The sequence below is a fragment of the Prionailurus bengalensis genome, chromosome B1 (assembly GCF_016509475.1).
Source record: "Prionailurus bengalensis isolate Pbe53 chromosome B1, Fcat_Pben_1.1_paternal_pri, whole genome shotgun sequence".
Lineage (NCBI taxonomy): Eukaryota > Metazoa > Chordata > Mammalia > Carnivora > Felidae > Prionailurus > Prionailurus bengalensis.
This window is the reverse complement of record NC_057344.1, coordinates 75,666,539-75,687,992: the sequence shown is the minus strand read 5'-3', so window position 1 is coordinate 75,687,992 and position 21,454 is coordinate 75,666,539. Positions and strand designations below refer to the sequence as shown.

General features: G+C 44.6%; 1 long non-coding RNA gene across 1 annotated transcript; it reads right to left on the bottom strand.

Annotated features, from left to right (window-relative positions):
• Window positions 1-8,429: 8,429 nt before the first annotated feature.
• On the bottom strand, window positions 8,430-20,746 carry LOC122475522. Its single transcript, XR_006295221.1, has 3 exons — window positions 20,525-20,746; window positions 20,071-20,218; window positions 8,430-8,878 (listed from the first exon to the last, which is right to left on the bottom strand). It is a non-coding gene; the product is annotated as an uncharacterized LOC122475522 (long non-coding RNA).
• Between the last annotated feature and the right edge of the window lie 708 nt (window positions 20,747-21,454).

The window sequence follows — 21,454 nt, the reverse complement described above, 5'->3', positions numbered from 1 at the left end:
CTCTCCTTTCTCTTTCCTGTGCACCATTCTGAGTATGAGATGCCTTTCTCCTTGTGCCCTTTCCAGAGAAGTCCCTTGTGTCGAGTAAAGAGCTTCTGTTAAGCCCCCGGCTCTTTTTCTCAGCTAGCACCGGCCAGAGTAGAAGCACATGGTATGAAATCCATTCTCACCTTGACTTACCTTGCCCACCTTTGACCTTCACCCCCTGACCTCTCATTTCACCCCCTGACCTCTCACTTTTATGCCCCCGTCTCTGCTTTTCTAGAGGACCAGGGCCCAAACATTTGGGTGAGATCTGTGGGTGAGACCTGTGAGATCCAGGCACACCTGTCTACTTCTCCTCACAGGGATTTCAGGCATCTCTAACTGTGGCCTTTACATTTGTTGTTCACTTAAGAAGGGTGTGAGGGAGGAAGAGAAGCTCTGAGGCAGGGGAAGAGGAGAGACAGAGAGTCTCTCACTTGCTCCTAAAAGCCCATTTCCGGAGGGGAATTCTGCTGTTTGCCTATATACAATGTTCCCAGCTTTTTAGAAACAGACCAGGCCTGGAGCACAGAAATCTTCATGGGGGTAGGATTTAGAGAGAACAGTTTGACAAGCTTTTTCCAGGCTGGGAGGAGATCGGAAAAGGCTCCTTTCTGTCCATTGACTAAAAACTTGCTCAGAAAGGAGACATCATAGCAGGCACAGTTTAGCCACTGTGAAGGACTTCTGTTGTCTCTCTCTCATAGTCAATGAAAGGATTTAGAAAAAAATGAACTGCAGAGTGCATAAGGAGTCTTGAGATGGACTTTTTATCTGCATTGCTTCTCTCGTGGTGGTTTAATTTTATTTGCCTTTTGAAAAATGGGGCCGTGTCAATAGCAGCCCGTCACTCCATCGGCCGGGCCCACATGCAGAGCTCACAAAGGTACATGGCGACGGAGGCAGGCAGTCTTTCCCCTCCTGCCCTTGGCTCTCTGGAATCCTACATTTGGCACGAGTGCCTGTGACAGGCTGCTGAGAGGCAGTGATCTGCTCTGCAGCGGGTATCTGGTAAAGAAGAACATCTCCAATGTGCAAATTGCAGAAACTGGCTTCTCCCTCTGCTCTTCTGCCGGGGAACGAAGACCGCACAGAGAACACAGAACGCGTGAGGAACGTTCGTTTCTGTTCCGCTGTCTGTAGATGCTGTGTTTTATGGATTCAGGGAAGATAGAAGGAAGGACCAGACTAGAATGACTGGGTGTGGAGGTGATCCAGCCACATGGCCCAGGGAAGGCAGTTTTAGCCACTAAAAGGCCAAAATGCCACGTGAACACCACGTGTCTCCATGCTCACGTGAACTTAAACCTAACATGCCACAAACTAAGTTCATCATCTTCCCTCCAAGGCCTGTTCCTTCTTCTGTGGTGGCCCTTCTGTCAACCTGCAGCCTTGTCCCCTGCCCATTTCAACCTAACCTCAGGAACTTGGATCATCCTGGACTCCTCTCTTCATTATCCCCACATCCCATCACCAAATCTCATTGATTTCTTTTTCCAAGACTCTAAAATGCTAACATCTCTGGGGCATCTATGCCCCCATCTCCACTTTTCCATCATAGCATCCCAAATGACTGCAAATGGCATTGTTCTTACTATAGTCCCACCCATTCCTGATGCTGCAGCAAATTAAATTGAAAAAAAATGCAAATCATATTATTATCCTTCCTGCTATAAAGCCCTTGACTGTCTTCCCATTGCCCTTTGAGCTCTCCTTCAGTGCCCTGTAAGTTTACGTTCAAGTCTCAAGTTCCCTCACCAAAGACCTTTCTCATACCTTGCTGCCACCCTTACCTGCCCATCCCGGCTCTCCACTCCTGGGTCCCTTTACATGCTCCACACTGAGCCTGGAGCCTCTGAATGTTGTTCACTCTGCCTGGGAAGACCTCTCTCTAGTCCCCTTCACAATAAGCTTGCTCTTGTTTACTCGCCTAAGTTTTGCATTTCTCTCTCAACTCTCAGTGCCATGGAAGAAGGTACCATGTCTATTTGGGTGACCATTGAATCTTTAACACCCAGCACAGTGCCTGGTACTGAGTAGATGCTGAAAAACATTATATCTATATACTTTTTGCCTTTAGAAATACTGCAAAGCCTTGGGACCACTGGTGATTTTTTATTTCTGCTTTCTAGCTCAGAACAAGAAGGACAGAATACTCTATTATCATTTGGACTTGAGTGGAACTTATTTATATCTGTGTGTTAAGGCTTCCAGGCATTTGCATCTTAAGCTTTTTATTTATACGTGCAGAATGAAGGGATTTGTGCTTCTTTAAAGGAATTTTTGGCAATAGCCAGCAGGTGGGTTCATTAAGGAAGCAACAGAACACTCTTATCCCTATTTTTATTTCTTTTTCATAGTTTGGAAACTGAAAAACAGACAAGCAGCTGAGGCCAAAAAAAGAAAAGTGGGGGCTACACTCTGGCTTTGGAGCTCTCTTCTCATCCCCTTTAAAAGGATTGACCGGCACTATATGCTAACTAATTTTGATGTAAATTTTAAAACATAAAAAATAAAAATTTAAAAAATCTAAAAAAATAAAAAATAAAAGGATTGACCAGGTTCCCCATCTGAAGGAGCTGGGCTGCTAGCCCACTGGGAAGGCAGCTCTGTGGAGTAGGAGGAGCCAGCACTGCCCTCAGGCATCCTGAGTTCAAAGCCTCTGTTAGTCCTGAGGCCGAACTAACACTTAGTTTGTGACTCAGTTTCTTCATTTGTAAACCAGACTAAATCTCTGATCTCAGGATTATTGTGAGGAATAGAGGAGGTAATGTGCAAATTATTATAAGGTGCAAATATCAATTCAAGGCGATCGGGGGGAACCACTAAACCAAATCTCCCAAATGCAAAAATAAGGTCTGGGATTTTTTTTGTCGTGAGGTGCCCCCACCAGTGTAGCGCCCCCATGTGGACATGTGTCAGCAACTTTAAGACTAATGCTGCATATTTGCATCTCTCCCTATTCCAGTGGTTTGTAAACTCACAGATGGGTCTGAATCATCTTACATTCCTAGTCACCAACAATGTTCAACACCCGGTAGGCTTTGCATAAATGTGTGTTGAATGAATGTAAGGTGGGAAGCAAGGAGGAGAAAGGTATGAAGGTCAACAGTGGAGGGGTGGGCTAGCTCCCTAGAGAAGTTCACATTTTCTTAGAAGTCAGGGAGAACAAGTAGAAGAGCCAAATTATGGTATGCCTTCTAACTCCTGGGGCTCCTATCCCAAGTCCTAGAACGCTCCTGGACCTGAGCCAACTTCAGGGATGGGGTTGCGGAGGGAAGGAGGTGCTCTTTATCTAGGCTCAATTCAGCTGCATGGGTCTCTCCTTGAGGGGGGCCCTGCTGAGGTACCGGGAAGTGTGGTATAAGAATGCCCAGCTTTCAAGATGCGGGAGACTTTCAAGAGATCCATGTCTCCAAACAAAGCTGTTAGAGCTAAAATACAAAGAAACATGCCTTCTCAGTCCCTAAAACATCTGTCCATCCGTTGAATATCTGCGAAGTCCCTGCTGTGTGCTGCACTAGGTGTTGGAGTGACAGGAAATGAATCATACCCTGAGCTCACCAGCCCAAGCAGGGGGGGAGTATGACTTCTCTTTCATCAGGAAAACCCACGGAGGAGGGCGCAATGTCGCAGACCCTGGCCGGGGAAGAACGCAGCCCCTGCCACCTGGCAAAACTCATACCGCCACCTTTCTCTCCACTGCTCTGGGATCACCGCTGGCCTGTGGGTGCCAAGGTACCTCGTGCCGGGAACTCCGGGGACTCCCTTGGGCCTTCCTCCTTGCTGGGAAATGGTACATCACCAAACAGGTTGTTGGCCACGCAGAAAGCTTTTGGAATTACTCGAACGCTTTCTGCAGCAGGTCTTTCTGGAGGCAAAAAATAAGGAAATCATTCCTTCAGGGGCCCAAAGGTTTTTTTCTTTTTTAAAAGGGGAATGGTTTTTCACTGTGAACTGAAACTAGGTCTCCCTTCCTCCCGGATGGAGCCTATTTGTCAGCACTAACCAACACCTGGGAGGTGATGATCTAGGTACTTTTCTAGGGTCAGAGAACACTGGTCTTCAGAACGCCATCTTCCCCGCTGGCTGCTTCCCGCATCTATGTGTCCGGTGGCACAGTGGAGGCAGAGAGAGAACAGCCCTGCACTGGATCACCAAGTGTCCTTCAGCGGATAGAAGATCACTTCAGGGGAGATGAAGCAGCCACAGAAGGAGAAAATGGTAATGACTCTACTGCTCCTGGGCCCCGTATTGAATCTATCCTGCTCTCCAGCTTTTTCCACACACAAAGCGAGGGGCTTTGTCATTTGAAAAGACCGCACCAGAGCATCGGTGTTGACTGAGCCTTCTCTGCCAGAGACACTTTCTTAACCCATTTAACGAGCAGGGGCTGCCAAGGGCTCCCGGCCAGTCCCACGTAGGCCTGGGGACACCTGAGCGGGGTTTTGCCACGATTCTGGCTAAGCGTCTTGAAGCTCTGTGCTTGGATGTGCTAAAACCAACTAGCCTTCAGCAGGGAGCCCCCTCCACTCCCGAAGCTGACGAGTCAGGCAGCTGGACTACGAGGGTTTTCTTTCTTGGCCTTGAGGAAGGAACCAAAGGAAGCTGCCTCCATTCATGCCCGCGGTGTTTCTGAACAAAGGGGCCTGTGTATATGCTGCAACAACAGTGTCTCTGGGCCCAGAGCACGGGCATCGCTTGATGCGTCGGGCTGGAGCGCCAGCAGCGTGGCGGAGGGTATGTGTCGGAATACAGATTGCTGCCCAGCCTTTGGGGCAATGCCCACCACGCGGGGGGGCTCGGCTCTGGCAGCCTGACATTCGGCTGTCAACAGCTTGCAGGCCTGTTGGCTGCATGGCCAACATCCTGTTTGGTGATTTGACAAGAGTCCCAGACTCTCTTTGCATATCAGAACTCGGGTCTCCGTGCGCCCAGCATGGGATGACTGCATCTGGTCAACTGCAGCGTTCTCTGCCATTGATGTCACTCGCCCAGCTCACAAAATGCAGCTGGAGACTCCGCTAGAGCCCTCAACTTATTACCCTTCATCCACACTCTTCCTGTAAAGTGGGGACTCATTATTCGTGAAAAGACACCAGTATCTGTTGAAAGACACTGTCTTGAAAGAGGGCTAAACTACTTCACCAGATTCTGATAAAGAGAAAAAAAAAAAAAAAACCAACCAGATGGCCCCTTCTTTCATTTTCTAAACAATCCCCACCCCAAGGACAATAATTCATGACATCATGGCGGGACCTAGCCTAAAGGGCCCTGACCAAAGTAGCTGAGATGCATCTCATGTAGTTTCCCTTTTAATCCAGCTTCAACGGTTTTACATGAGCAATTTGCAAAGGGATCACGGATTCGTTCGTGTGAAGATTTGCTGTTCACTCGTACACCACACTCAGTAAAACCGTAAGCAGGATACGTATGTCCCTTCGGATCACATCTGTGTGTCCTTCCAGCTTTCTTGCATCCGTACTTCCGCTGACGCCTCCATCTTCTCCCCATTCATCAGGCTTCGCCTGCCCTTTCTTCCTTCATCCCCTACCTGCGCCCAGTGGCTCACAGATCTCACCAGATCCCTGAGGTGCCCACAACTGTCACCAAGCAAAATCCAGACGTGGATGCACAGAAGCCCTCATCCCATTGTCTTTCCTCTGTCTTAGAGACTGAACACTCCTGGGGAAATGGACACTCCTGCATCGGCTAGGCCACCACAAGTTCATGGTCCCCAGCCTCCGCAGGTCCTCGTGCTGCCCATGTCGCCTTGCCCTGTCCTCAGAGAGTTCGCTTCTCTGTGCCCCTGGGTGACCACTTCACATCTTCCAACACTCTCACCAAGGCTCCTGCTCGACCTTGACTCTCTCATACTCTGCAGACACACTTGTCCCCAAGTTCAAGGTCATCAGGCTCATTCTCCCACAACGTCCCGCCCACTTTCTACAAACACTTACACATGCATACCCCTCCGCACCTTCAGGCTCAAAGGCGTGCTCCTCTTTCTGTGCCCTTTACTCTCCCCCTTGATGCCTACTGACACACTTTGGTGGTTACCCTATTTCATTTTGATGAAATCTCTTCCATCTCCCTTTAAGCCTCTAATTATCCTCAAGTTTCACGCCCCACGTCTTCCTCTAGTCACTTCAAAACTTCCTGTCTTCCACTCTCTTCCAGACGTCTTGCTGTCTACACATCCATTCATCTTCAGCTCTTTGTCCTCTGGTTTCCGCTCCGACCCACCACAATACTAACATTGCTGTTGCCGAGGTGGCCCACGACTTCCCTGGCAGCAAATTAACAGATTAGTTGCAGTCCTTTTCTTACTAGAACTTCCTGAAGCATTTAAGAATATGGATGACCCCGGGGTGCCTGGGTGGCTCAGTGGGTTAAGCATCTGACTTCTGATTTTGGCTTAAGTCATGATCTCACGGTTCATGAGTTCGAGCTCTATGCCAGGTTCTATGCTGACAGCAAGGAGCCTGATTGGGATTCTCTCTCCCCCCTCACTCTCTGCCCCTCCCTCACTCGCTCGCACTCTCTCAAAATAAATAAATTTAAGAAAAAAGAATACGGATTGCCTTTCTTTGAAGTGTCCCAATTCTTTAACTTCCATGTTACATTCTCTATTCTTCACCATCCCTCAGAAAGGCCTCCTTTCTTCTGCCTATCACAGGCATGTGGGGTAGGCACATGGGGTATTCTCCAGGATTCTGTTCTGACTCAGAGCACATCTTCCTCTGCCACACACACACCCTGGTGAAGCTCGTTCTCTTTTGTGGGACCTGCAAAGAACTCCTAAGTCCCTCTTTTTTTTTCTTTAAATTTTTAAAAAATTTATATCCAAATTAGTTAGCATATAGTGTAACAATGATTTCAGGAGTAGATTCCTTAGTGCCCCTTACCCATTTAGCCCATCCCCCCATCCCACAACCCCTCCTGTAACCCTCAGTTTGTTCTCCACATTTATGAGTCTCTTCTGTTTTGTCCCCCTCCCTGTTTTTGTATTATTTTTGCTTCCCTTCCCTTGTGTTCATCTGTTCTGTGTCTTAAAGTCCTCATTTGAGTGAAGTCATGTGATATTTGTCTTTCTCTGACTGCTAAGTTCCTCTTTCTAATCAAGATCTTTACCCTTATCTTCTCCCATAGGCACCACTAATCCAGTATTACCAGAGCCACAATCAGGGACAATTTTCCTGTGAAAAAACGACCTCTTCTGCACTTTGCTGATGACACTGTGGCCTCATTGCAGGGGTGGGGATGTTGCTCCCCTACTCCCCTATGCTCAGGCATTGTAATCACCAAGTCCCTCCCAGTATTCATCAAACCTATCCCTTCTCTTCCTGCTCTCCCTGCTACCACTCTCTCCCCTGGTCCAACACCACAGCCTCCCAGATGTTTGCCCCATTTGCAATCCTTACCATCTTCCACCTATCTGCCAGAGTGGCCCCTTTGAAAGGCAAAACTGCACCTGTCAAGTCCCTGCTTAAAGGCCTTCCATTGTTTCTCCCTGGTCTGGACCCTCTGTGGGTCATAAAGGTCCTGTGTGACCAGAGGGGCTGCTCCTTCTCTGCAGCCTTGAGTTCTCTGCTCCAGCACCAAATCACCAGGGCGGTCTCTTCTTTCCCCATGTACCTTGTCCCCTTCCTCTTCCTCCTCTGCTCATCTCTTCATTTGGCTGACTCTTACCCATCCCCTTAAGACCAACAAAGTTGCCTTCTCTTCTTTCCTCCTCCATAACCATTTTGTATGTGTTCTCACAATACCCTGAGCCTATCCCCACTGTTCAGGTTGAATTCTGTGCCCAAAATTGAAAGTTGAAGTCCTAAACCCCAGTTCCTCAGAGGGGATCTTATTTGGAAATAGGGTCGTTGCAGGTGTATTTAGTTAAGATGAGGTTATACTAGAGTAAGGTGGGCCACTAATCCAGTATAACTAGTGTATCCTTATAAAAAGGGGAAATTTGGATATAGACACACACACAGGGGGAGTGCTATGTAGAGATGAAGGCAGAGATTGGGAAGATGCTTCTACAAGCCAAGGGATGCCAAAGATTGCCACCAGACCATCAGAAACTAAGGGAGAGGCCTGGAACAGATTCTCCTTCACAGACCTCAGCAGGAACCAACCCTGCTGACACCCTGATCTCACACTTCCAGCCTCCGGAACAGTGAGACAGTAAATTCCCATTGTGTAAGCCACCCAGTTTGTGGTACTTTGTTACCGGGCAAGTCACGATGGCCCTAGGCAACAAATACACCCACCATTGTACTATCATATTGTATTGTCATTGTTTGTCTGTGTCCCTCAGTCCCCAGTGAAAACTTTGTGAGGGCAGAAAATGTGTCTTATTCTTCTTTGTATCCCCAGGGCCAAAAACAGTGCTGACAACATAAAAAGACTCAAGTATTTGATAAATGAATTAATGAAAGCGCAACGTTCCAGAAAGGTCAGAATAGCTGAAGACTAAGAAGATTAACTGATTTCTGCACCTCAGCTCCTTACATTTCTGGTTTTTTCCAATGGATTATTGTTGATGTCCATGGCTTTCTGTTCCTCATGGGTGAGTATGCTGGCGATCTTCCAGTCGACCTTCCTGAGGAATGTTGTGCTCTTTTCTGCCCATTTCGTGCCAATGGCTGCAGGTCCTGCTGTGCGGCCCTCTGTCTGGGTTCCAGCTCTCACTAGGTTCTGGCCACTCTGCTCTGTTCCCTGGTCCCTTCAGGCCTAGAGAAGGTTAGGACATCTCACTGTCGCTAGTCCCACGGGCTTCATTTCTTGTTGTCCCCTTAATTCTGCCCACTCCCCTGGAAATAGTTTCTCCATTCAACTCTGGTGAGCCATCTGTTTCCTGCTGGGACCCAGAGGAATAAATACAGTCAGTAAGCAGGCGGGTAAGGACTAAGATGATAAACATGATGCAAAAATAATTGCTTGGTTTTTTAAAAAAATAATCTTTTTAATCCCATTGCTTAATTCCTTTCCAGTTCTGTTTTCAAAGCATCACATACCTAGCATTTTTACATAAAGCCTGCTATTTGACCTTATCTGTGCATTTGATTAAATATAGAAACTATGTTTAGTTTAATTTGACATTTTATCGAGTACCTGCAATTTTCTAGGCACAGCGATGGACGTTGGAAATCCAAAATGGAAAACATCCTGTTTCTGCTCAAGAAGTTCCAGAGATTAGTGAGGGAGACAGACACTTCATCGACAGAGCATGGGGCCGTGGGAGCCCAAGGAAGGCACTGTGCCTGGCCTTAGGGCAAGTTCCCACATCTGCATTAATACTATGAAATAGCTCCTCTTAATCTAGACATCTTGAGTAATACTGGTCCTTTGACTTCAATTGTTTTTCATAAAATCATATCCAAATTTATTTCACCAGAGAAATGCCTTCTGTAGGCCAAATACACATAGGATGATCATTTAACGTGTTTTGGGGTCAAACTTCTACCTTAAATTTTCTCTTTTCCTAACGTTATAGGTCCCTTGTGTTGGAAAGGACTTTAAATGATCACCTGGACCAGAAATTCCCAATTCTGGATGATCACGAGAGTGGCATTTTAAAAACAGCAGTTCCTGAGCCTCAGAGCCATCTGCTGAATCCAAACCCTAGGGGATGAGAGGGAGATGAGACAGAGGAACACCTGGAGATCAGGAGTTTTTTCTTTTTGAAACCCTTGTAATGATTGTCATGTTCAGTCTGGTTGGGAACCATTGTTTTGGATTAGCTCTTATTTATAACAACTGTAAGTTAGACAAAGGTTCTTCCAAATGCGGCTCCTTGGCTATTTGAGTGTGTGGTACAAGCATAGAAATAAGTACATGTATATTAAAGAGATATGGTTGAGAATCAAAAAAAAAAAAACAAACCTTTTACATTTCTCATCAGTTGACTTTCTACCCTTCAATGGGGAAAAGATTAGCCTTTTTTAAGGAATGGTGCTGGGACAACTGGACATCTACATACAAAAGAATGAGGTTGGACCCTTCACACCCCATATGAAAGTTAATTCAAATGGGTCAATGATTTAAATATAAGAGCTAATAAAACTCTTAGAGGAAAACATAGGCATAAATTTTTGTGACCTTGGATGAGGCGATGGTTTCTTAGATATGATATCAGATGCTCAAGAAATAAAAGAAAAATAGATACATTGGACTTCTTCACATTAAAAAACGCTTATACATCAAAAGACTATCAAGAGATGAAAACATAACACACAGAATGAGAGAAAATATTTGCAAATCATATATCTATTAAGGACTTAATACCGAAAACATATTAAGAACCCCTACCACTCAACAACAACAAATATACCAAAACAACCCAATATAGGAAATAGGAATATAGGAAATATTAAGACTAGGCAAATCCACAGAGACCAGAAAGGAATTTAGTGATTGCCAGGGGTTGGGGGGAGGGGTAAACAAAGGGTGACAGCTAATAAATACGGTTTTCTCTCTAGAAAGATAAAAATGTTTTAGAATTTGATAGTGGTGACAATTGCACAACTTTGTGAATATACTACAAAATCACTGAATTGTATAGTTTTAAAGGATGAATTTCATGATATGTAAATTAAATCTCACTTTTTAAAAATTTATTAATTTTAAAAACTACCTGGGTATTTGGGGCCCCTGAATCTGCTTTTGAAACAAGTCTTTAGGAGGACTCTTAGGCACACTGAGATTTGAAAACCACAGTACCTCATTTGTATCACTTCATCTTCTGAAAATTTGAAGAATTTAAAATCTGTTAAAGAACAAAACAAAAAGCAAAAAACAGACTACCCAGGGCATAGAAAGTGATCATTTATTGAACAAATATTTAGCTGCTGCCTACTGTGTAGGCATGCTGGGCCCAATGAATTAATCATATAGGAGTTCAGAGTTAGGAGGGGAGTAGACAGGCAAATAGTTGCAGTACAGAAAGACAACTAGGACATTGGCTTCAGTAGAGATTTGTACAGAATAAGGCAAGGTCAGTAAGGAGGCCCAGGGTTGGCCTGGAGTTGCCAAAGGACGAGGCAGTATTTGAGTTTAGGCTCAAGCTCTGGGTACATAGAAAGGTGGAAGGGAGTAAGAAAGAGAGACAGGAAGGCCTTCCAGGCAGAGGAATAGCATGTACAAAGGCACAGAGATTTGGAAGAATTTGGTATACTAAAGCAACTGTAGCAGGTTGAAATAAAATGCCCAGGGGAGAAGAGGCAGGAAAGAAAGCAAAGAGTTAGTTTATTGTACATGGAAGAGACACTGGAAAATTAAAAAAAAGGAGGATACCAGTCCTAGTTTGGGAAGATCAGTCTGACAGCAGGGTGGGAGATTGGGCCAGAAGAAACAGGGGGGCTGGGAAGCAGGTGGGAGGAAGTCTTTGTCTGAAATGCTGAAGATCCAAAGTAGGGCAGTAGAAGGCAGAGGCAAGAGATGGATTCTATACCTATTTAGAAAGGTATACATATAGACCCTGGGGATGGTTAGCCGCATCCCTGTCCTCTACTCATTAGATGCTAGGAGCATTTCCCCAGTTGTTAAAGACAAAAATATCTCCATAAATTTCCTGGAAGAAAAAAACTGAGGGACAAAATCTGCTCTGGTTGAGAACCCAGATGTCCAGTTAACTAGTCCCAGTTAACTGAATCCTGCAATGGGGTATGGTCGCATTTGTCTCAAGGTGAACTTTTAATGCAAAGTGCTTTTGCGTGCTTAGATGATAGGAAGCTGGGTTAGCTTGGGATCACAAACCTAGCTGTGTGCTCATTTTTCTGCTTGTCTGCTAATAAATGTCTGTCCGTGAGGCAGAATCTGGTCTGAGGCATGCTCTGATTGTGAGGTTGTTGGGGAAGAGACATATAGCCTCTATATTCTAATATTTGAGAGATGCCATTAGCTACCCAATGCAGAGTAATTGTGACCAACCACCCTGACTTTGGTCAGTTTGCAACAGAATTGTCAAAAATGGTTTGCTGTCTTCTGGTTGGATGGGTGACACCATTCCCTGAAATAGAGAATTCCCAAGAGACTGTAAGTGGCTCAGGGCAAGAAGGAAGATGCAGCAGTGCTAGCTCCGGGACGAAGAACTTCTAGAATGCAAAGAATGGATTTCTTCTGGGTTTCTCAAGTGATGGGTTTATAGGAATTCTTACCCCAAAGTCATGGGCCTGTGATGATCACAGTGTGACCCAACTATGGCTCTGCCCAGCTTTCATGACAGGCAGATTTCCTCAACAAGGAGCTCCATTTTGATGGCCATGGTAGCCAAGTAATAGTCACAGGATGTTTGAGTGGCAAAGGAACTTAGAGAGGCCCCACCTGTCATCGCTCACAATATCTCTGTGCCCCATATGAGCTAGATCTGCAATCTGTCCACATCTGTCTGCTTCTACCACTACCCTGCTCCATGCCACTGTCGTCTTCTATCTGTACTGCTGCAACAGCCCCTAACTAGTGTTCTAGTTTATTCCTTCTTCCCTATTCTCCACATAGCCACCAGAGTGATTATTTCTAAGTACATCATCTCCTGATGAAATAATGGTCTCCCATTGCATTTAGAATAATTCCGTAGTCCTTATTCATTTTACAAAGCTCTGCAAAGTCTGCCTCCCAACCTCATCCAAGCCTTGTTCCTTCATTGAACTGCAGTTACAGTGGCCTGTTTTGGTTTAAGGGCTTTTTGGCCCTTAGATCTTTCCCATCTGAGGCTTTGGACCTTGATGGTCCCTTTTCCAGAAGTGCCTTTCTCCAGATCTTTCTGTGGCTGCCTCCTCGTCCATCAGGCTCAGCCCTGATAATGTGCTCCCAGAGAGCCTTCCTTGTCTAGAGAATCTCATGGTATCCCCACCCTCAGTGTCACATCACTTTCTTACTCCTTTGCTACTACTTTCACTGTAGTAAATTACCTCATGTGTTAATTGATCACTTGCTCCTCCCTCTAAAATGCAAGTTCCTTGAGAGCAAGGGATTGCCTAGAATTTGGTCAGCATTTTATCTCACATTGCTTGACATGTGACAAGTGCTCGACTGATGTTCAACTGATATTTGGTGAATAGATGAGTGAACTTTAGGGTTTGTGCCAGAGTAAATCTATTTGACTTGTTAAGTGCACACTGACGGCCAAGACAATATCTCTCTGTATCCTAGTCTTCACTAGAAGTTGAGAAATTTGTCTTTACTGACTACTATGAAGGCCTACTTGTAGGTGTCTAATTATTTGGGACCCCCCCCCCCCACCTACTCTCAACCATCCACCTGCCACACAAGAGGGGAGATGTCCTGCTTTAAGACAATTTGTGGGTCTTTCAGACTTCTCAAAATTATTTCTCCTGTTGCTATTTCTCCTGTTGCTATGAAGGCCTACTTGTAGGTGTCTAATCATTTTGGAACCCCCCCCTCCACCTACCCTCAACCATCCACCTGCCACACAAGAGGGGAGATGTCCTGCTTTAAGACAATTCGTGGGTCTTTCAGACTTCTCAAAATTATTTCTCCTCTTTATCCCTCCGTCCCTTCCTCTCCTTCTCTCTCTCTCTGGCTTGTTCCTGATAAGTCATGTGTTAATTGTATAGCTTAACATTGAATCATTAACTTGTAATTTCAGAAGCCTTGTGATCCAGTTCTAAAGGCTCTGATTGGGTGCACTTGAGCTTTTGGCTTCTTTGTGAAATGATTAATGATCTGTAAACAAACACTTACATAGGGTGGTTAAAATGCCCGCTATTTAGAGGCCCCTTGTGGTGAATCCTTTTTGTAAATGGAAGAACTATCAGCTTTATCTCCTCTGTAAATATGGATTTTCCTATTTTGGAAGCCGTGTTGGCTACACCTGCCCCATTTATATGAATCTAAAATGTGCTGCTTCCTCCTCTCCCTTCTTTTACCTGATTATTCCATCTGGTCATTCAATACACCTTCATCGAGCACCCACTATGTGCACAGAGATTAACAAAATGGCTCCTGTTCTCAATGTTGCACCATCTGACAGGGGAAATGGACAAGATGATGATCACACAACAGTCTGATATGAGGAAAGAGCCTCTAGTTAAGCCCCAAGAGATGAGAGAGTGCCTTCATGATAATCCTTGAACTGTTTGGGAGAAGATGAGTAGCAGGTAGCCAAGCAGATGGAAGTGAGGGGCCAGGTAGGGCAAAGAACCTTCACATTCAAAGGCACAGAGGTATGAGAGAGGAGTTTTTCAGGATAGTTCCAGCTGAGGGTGGGTGTGGAACACTAAAGGGCTGAGGCTGGAGGAATAAGGAGCAGCATGCACCCACATGGAGGAGATTGCTCTTAAGGTGATGGAGGACCATTAACAGGCGTTACAGGGGACACATAGGAGGCCATGGACAAAGCTACACTGTTAAAAGATTACTTAGGTGGCTCTTGTGGAAAGTGGATGAAAGGAAGGGTAGGATTGGTGGCAGGGACACCTGTCAGAGGACATTGTTTTAGTCCATTTGGGCTACTATAACAGAATACCGCAAACAGGATGGTTTACAAATAACAAACATTTATTTCTTACAGGTCTGGAGGCTGGATGTCCAAGACCAAGGTGCCAGCAGATTTAGTGTCTGACGACAGCTTGCTCCTTCATTGACCACTGCCTTCTCCACATAACCTCGCATGGATAAAGAGGTGAGTCTATCTATGTCACTAATCCCATTCATATGGGCTCTCCTCTCATGACCTAATCACCCCCAAAGACTACCTCATAATAGAAACACATTGGAATTTGAACATACGCATTTTCTGGTGTGGTGTGGCGGGGTACAAACATTCAGAGCATAGCAGACATCACAATTATTCAGATAAGAAATAAGGAATCTTTAAGGCAGAGATTTTTACCCTTGGACATTGTAGCACCCGAGGAGGGAAGTCCACACTGGGCTTTGGAAAATCTAGAAACCCTTTTATGAAGAATATGATGTTTCCATGAATATTTTCCTGAGAAGACCCCTAGGTTTTATCAAATTTACAAAGGGATCCATTACACTGAAAACAAGGCCACAGCAGCAAAGATAGAGAAATCAGATGTGATAGGAGAGAGACTTAGGAAGATACACTAAGATGCATGACAAATGGCATGTGGGTGGAAAGAAGAGGAAGAGGTTGAGGCTAAAGATCAAGTTTCTGCGTTAGGCTAGGATTGGGAAAATCGTGTACCTTTTACCTAGAATCCCGGAGAAAACACAGTTTGGGGGCATGAAGTAAGAGAGGAGAAGGAAATAAATTAATCATTTACTCATCAATTATTTATTGAGTTCTTACATTGTCTCAAGTCCTGTTCTAGGTGGTGAGGATTCAGCTAAATAAAGAAACTTTATATTCTAGTGAACTGGGTAAACAGACAATAAACACATTCATGTAATATGATGGTAGCTTCTCTGAAGAGAAATAAACCTGGGTAAGGGCATCAAGAGTGATGAGGATGCTATTTTGATAGATTAGTCAGAGAGGATTCTATGAGCAGCTGGTATTTCAACAGAAGCTTGAGTGAGATGAGGAAGAGAGTTTCGTGGCTATCTGATGTGGGGCAATAGCATTTCAGGCAGAAAGAGTAACAGGACAAAGACCCTACGATAAGTGTATCCTTGGCTTATTGGAAGAACAGCAATGAAGCCAGTTTGACTTGAGCAGAGTAAGTCATGAAAAAAGTCTAAATAATGAGGTAGACAAGGGAGCTAGAAGTTAGACCATTTAGACCCCTGGACTTGAAAGATCATGGCAATAATCATGGATTTTTTTTCTTTCTTTCTTAAAAAAATTTTTTTAATGTTTATTTTTGAGGGAAAGAGAGACAGAGCATGAGTGGGGGAAGAACAGAGAGAGAGAGGAAGACACAGAATCCAAAGCAGACTCCAGGCTCTGAGCTGTCAGCACAGAGCCCAACGTGGGGCTTGAACTCACAAACTGTGAGATCATGACCAGAGCTGAAGTTGGATGCTTAACCGATTGAGCCACCCAGGCGCTCCTCATGGATTTTTCTTCTAAGTGCAATGGAAAACCATTGGAAAATACTAAGTAGGAAGAAACATCCAACTTCAGTTTGGGACATGTTGAATTTGAAAGGCTCTGTGAGACATCCAGGTGAAGGGATGCGGTAGACATTGGATATGAAGCCACAGAGGGCTGAAGATTTAGAATATTTGTGAGAATCATCATTATACAGATGGAAGTGGAAATCATGGGTGTGGATGGCTTTGCCTTGGAATGTTGTAGAGTGTGCTGAAAGGGGAGGAACTTGAGAACACCAGAAGTTAAGGGGTAGAGAGAGGAGAAAGAATTTATAAAGAAGCTTGAAAAGGAGTGGCAAAAGAGAATGTAAAAAATTGGGGAAGAGGGAGCTCTCAAAGTGATGGGGAGAGATTTTGAAGGTTGATAGTCTCAGATGATGCAGAGAGAATAAAATAAGGCCCAAAGAGTATGCTTTGCATTCCTCAGTCTATATAACAGTACAGAAGGATTGGAGGTGGAAAAATTATAGTGGGCTAAGGAATAAATAAATAAATAAATAAATAAGCAGTGGTGACTCCATGTAGACATCAACCCTAATTGATAGGCCTGGCTCAGATACTTTAGTGCCTACATTTTCTTGGCCATGTGCATTGGGCTGATGGCCAAGCTGTAGGCTTGGTTATCAGGAGGACAGAACCAAAATATCTCATGCCAAGTAGTAGACTGGTGGACAAATCAGGAGGCTGTAATCATGGAGTCTGTGTAGATTGCAGAAAATATAAAACCAGGAAGATTCTGATAAAGAAGAGTCAATGAAAGAGTAAGGGTCTAAAGCTCCTGATTAAGCTTGAAATGTAGGTAAAGTGGGTGTAACAGGAAGTCCAAGGGTGGAAGTCCAAGGAGATACTGGAGGTAAAGATTTTAAAGGTGATGAGGGGAAAAGCTGAGAGTGTGGTTCTAGGAGAATATGGGAAAAGTGCAGCAGAGATGAAGTTCACTGGCCTCAAGGAGAGAAAAAACAGTTCTGCTAATGTAGGCCAGTGACTGTAGGCTAGTAGATTACAGACAAGACAATCTACAGAAGATGGTTTGTCTAAAACATTTAGTGAGTCCCAAGAAGCATTTTTTAATGGATTGAAACAGAAGTGAACAAAAAGTATCAGAGTGCATCATTCTTCAACGTTTTTTTTTTTTTGTTTTTTTTTTTGGTTTTTTTTTTGGGACAGAGAGAGACAGAGCATGAACGGGGGAGGGGCAGAGAGAGAGGGAGACACAGAATCGGAGACAGGCTCCAGGCTCCGAGCCATCAGCCCAGAGCCTGACGCGGGGCTGGAACTCACAGACCGCGAGATCATGACCTGGCTGAAGTCGGACGCTTAACCAACTGCGCCACCCAGGCGCCCCAAGAGTGCATCATTCTTAATAAAATACGAATGTTTCAAGAAATTTTTGATTTAATTGTGTGTGTGTGTGTGTGTGTGTGTGTGTACTGGGTCAAAATATAAAATTTATTTATTGTTGTGGGTCATGATACAAAAATTAAAGCTGAGATGATACAAGCTCCAAAACACAGTTTTTGCAAGAAGGTGGAAGGGTGTGGAAGAAGAGACAGGAAGCTTCAGCCTGAGCGTCTTGTGGCCTGGGCCAGAGCCACATGGAGTCCGGGAAAATGGGCAGTGATCCAGAGATAGAGCTGCCCAAGTTGTGAGTACTTGGTTTGGACATGCCAATAAAGGAAGCCATTTCTCCAAAGTCTGGAAGCTCTAAGAGGTGAACTCTCCAGAACAAGGTGTGATCATTACAGATGGTATTATTTGGGGATGTAGATTTGAGTCACAATATCCAGGAGTCATAACACTCAAACAACCAATCAAAGGCTCTCATTTTGAGAAAGACTCAAGTTCTAGCTTAAATTTAGCTCTGTCAAAACACAGCAGAATCTGCTGATGCAGCTCTGTGAATGCTGCTATAGTTTCTTAGGGCCTTCACCTTCAGGGTCTTGTATAAGCAGAGAGGGTGAATGTTGAATTTTGCCTCTGAATGTAAATTTCATTTGACTTTCCCCTTTTAGAGCCCTTATAATCTACCACCCTCTCTTTTGTTCTCCTATTTTGTCACTGTGTTGTGTGAAATTTGCCTGTAGTACTATGAATGTGGGGACTAAATACTTGGGTTGGGTTGCAAGAATGAAAACAAGAAAGAATGGGTCTTAGATTTCCCAAACATGGAATCCCTGGTGTTTGCAGGTGCCGTGTAGCAGAAACTGATTGCTATTCTGAAAACCCATTCCCAGTTCCTGCTGAGCAAACAGCCAACAGGCTGAGTTTTCCCAGCCTCCTTTGCAGTTAGGTATGACCATGTGACTAAATTCTAGCCAATGGAGTGTGGATGCAGAGGTGATAAGTGCCTTCCTGTTTTTCCGTCTGTAGGCTGGATGTTGATGCCAGGGCAGACTTGGGAGCCTCATGTTGAAGATTAGCCTGAAGGACCCCTTTCACATCTCTCCTATCCCCACTTTGTTGGACTTTATGCAAATGAGAAAGCAAGATTTTCTTTTGGGGTTTATCTGTTATTGCAGCTACTATTACCTGATCCACTTCACCTGGTTCTGGCACAGACTTAGATGGTCAACCCTGGTGACAAAGGGATATCCATGTTCATTACAGTTTGCCTTTTGATCTGAAACAAATTGTTGAGTTCATTCACTGCCTACACAGAGGCTTATCCTAGTGTTTTGAAAATAAGTTTTCTTAGCTCGGTTTTCATTGTAATTTGTGATTTTATTTTCTCAGGGTCATTGAAAAATCAGTGTTCCCTGCTTTCCTCACCCCCCACTGAAGTCCAGAGCAGATACTTACTCAGCTGATTATTAAATTTTGCCTTAAGAAATTATTTTTCCTCACTTTTGGAAGTCTTCAACTTAATTGACAACTGGGACAAATCAAGTGTTAGTGGAAATCTCCAGTGATTGTGAATAATAATGGCAGTTGCCATGCATTGGACAATGCAAGATAGCAGACACCGTGCTAGGCATTTTGCACACATTATCATGAATCTAATAACCCTGCAAGGTGGGTGTTAGTACAACGTTTAGTGATTTTGAGCGGAACCTGAGAACAACTACAGGACTAATCAACGTCACACAGCCTGTGATTGGTGGGAGCCAAGATCCAAATCAGACATAACTGGCTCCAAAGGCCATTCTTGATGCATTTGCTTTCCAAGTATGTGCTTTCCAGTTGCTCACCTTAAATGTCTGCTCATTCCTTTTTTCTCCTTTCCTTCGAAACTGAGTTTCCTGGCTCTGCTCATTGACTGGTTAACACAGTGTACCCTGAATGCAGCCAGGGACACTTGATTTTAACAGAGGAAATAGAACTCAAGCCATTCAGGGCAGGTTGCTTCGGGGCGGCCTTGATGGGTATTAGGATATATAAATGTTTGCATAGTTCTTCTGGCAAACATGAGCTCGCACTGCTTACTGTTAAAGAGGAACAGCAAAAGCCATCACCTCTCAGGCTCCTCCATGTCTGTCTGGTGAAGTAAGAGTGCTGGTGCACTTGAGGGACCCGGAGGGCACGTTCCACGCTACGGATCTTTGCACTTCCATCCTCACCTCGTGCCTTGCAGAGGCCTGAGACCTGACATGTGTTTGTTGAATTAATGCTGAATGAGTTGCCAAGTTTGCATTTGATGATGGTTTCTATTCAAAATGGGCGTGCATGCTGAGTAAGTCAGGGCCAGGTGACCAGGAGGCACCCTCGGGTGGGAGGAAGGAGGGTCTGGCTGGTTGCTTTATGAGATGGTCATTTCAAGGCTTTTACCGGATTGCTACAAAATGGCTTTGGCCATGTTTCAGGACTACAGACTTTTGGCTTTCATTTGAGTTCCCCTTCTTCTTTTTTTTTTTTTTTAATATGAAATTTATTGTCAGATTGGTTTCCATACAACACCCAGTGCTCATCCCAACAGGTGCCCTTCTCAATGCCCATCAACCCACCCCCCCCCTCCCTCTCACCCCCCATCAACCCTCCATTTGTTCTCAGTTTTTAAGAGTCTGTTATAGTTTGGCTCTCCCTTCTTACCTCAGGCAAGTTTCTTGACTCTCTGGGAATAAAATTCTGCCTGTGGGTGAGTTGGCGCTGTGAGTCCTTTCCAGTGCTAAGACTCAGCCGCTTGCCAGCTGGCTGTGCATCTAGGGGCACGAGGCTCAGTCCTCTGGAGCTCCTATTCCTTAGAACAGAAATAAGATTGATGCTATTACCTGTACCGCAGGCTTACGGTGGAGGCTAAATCGCCCCTGTAAAGCATTCAGCATAGTGTTTGGAACCCAGGAAGCACGCAGGGAATTGGGTTACTGCTAATGCCCGTGTTTACTAAACTGGACTTTTCAACCTGTGCCCTCAGTGAAGCTCTAACTCATCGAGTGAAGGACAAGTTCTTCACTGGCTGCACCGGGGGTTGGCGCAAAATCAAAAGGGCAGTGCTTCGAAGGGCTTGGAGTTTATCTTCAGCATTTAAATATTAAGACTCACAGACCTTGGGCAAGCGACTTGACTTCTCTCTGCCTGAGCTTCCACATGTGGAAGGAAGGAGTGGACGGGAAGGAATCTTCTCCCCCAGCGTGTCCATGAGTCTCGCTGTTGGCTGGAACACAATTACAGACAGAGGAAAGAATGATTAGTCACCACCCCGGTAAACATAGGAAGGTTATCATCTCGTTTTATTAATAGACTAGGCTACGCACGCCATAAAAATAGGGTAGCTCCACATTTTAAGTTCTTCGAGTTCTAGTTTTTGTTGCATCCGAAGAAATGTGCAAAGAGAATTGTGTTATGTATGGACTTCGTACAATGGTCTTCTATCTCACACTGCAAATCAATTACTTATTAACTTTTATTGCCAAGGAAAGAAAAATATATTACTATTCCTTTTAGCCTTTTCCTTATCGGCTCTAAGAGTATAATACTAGTTCTTTGAGAAAAAAAGCATTATATTCTTTCTTTCATTACAAAGGATCTCTACCACATCACAAAAAAATTAGAATGGGTAAAAAGCAGGGAAAAGAAGCAGCCTATCGTACTACGCAGCCACTGTTAGCATTTAAACATTCTACTTCCACTTTTCTTCTGCATGTTTTTACACTGAGTATTACAGCTTTCACTAAACACCATATAATGAGCATTTACCATGTTACAACATAAAGTTCGTAATAACTTTTAATTGTAAAATAATATCCCAGGAGGTATGTCGTGGCTTATTCTTTTTTTTTTTTTTAATTTTTTTAACGTTTATTTATTTTTGAGACAGAGAGAGACAGAGCATGAACGGGGGAGGGTCAGAGAGAGGGAGACACAGAATCCGAAACAGGCTCCAGGCTCTGAGCTGTCAGCACAGAGCCCGACGCGGGGCTCGAACTCACGGACCGCGAGATCGTGACCTGAGCTGAAGTCGGCCCCTTAACCGACT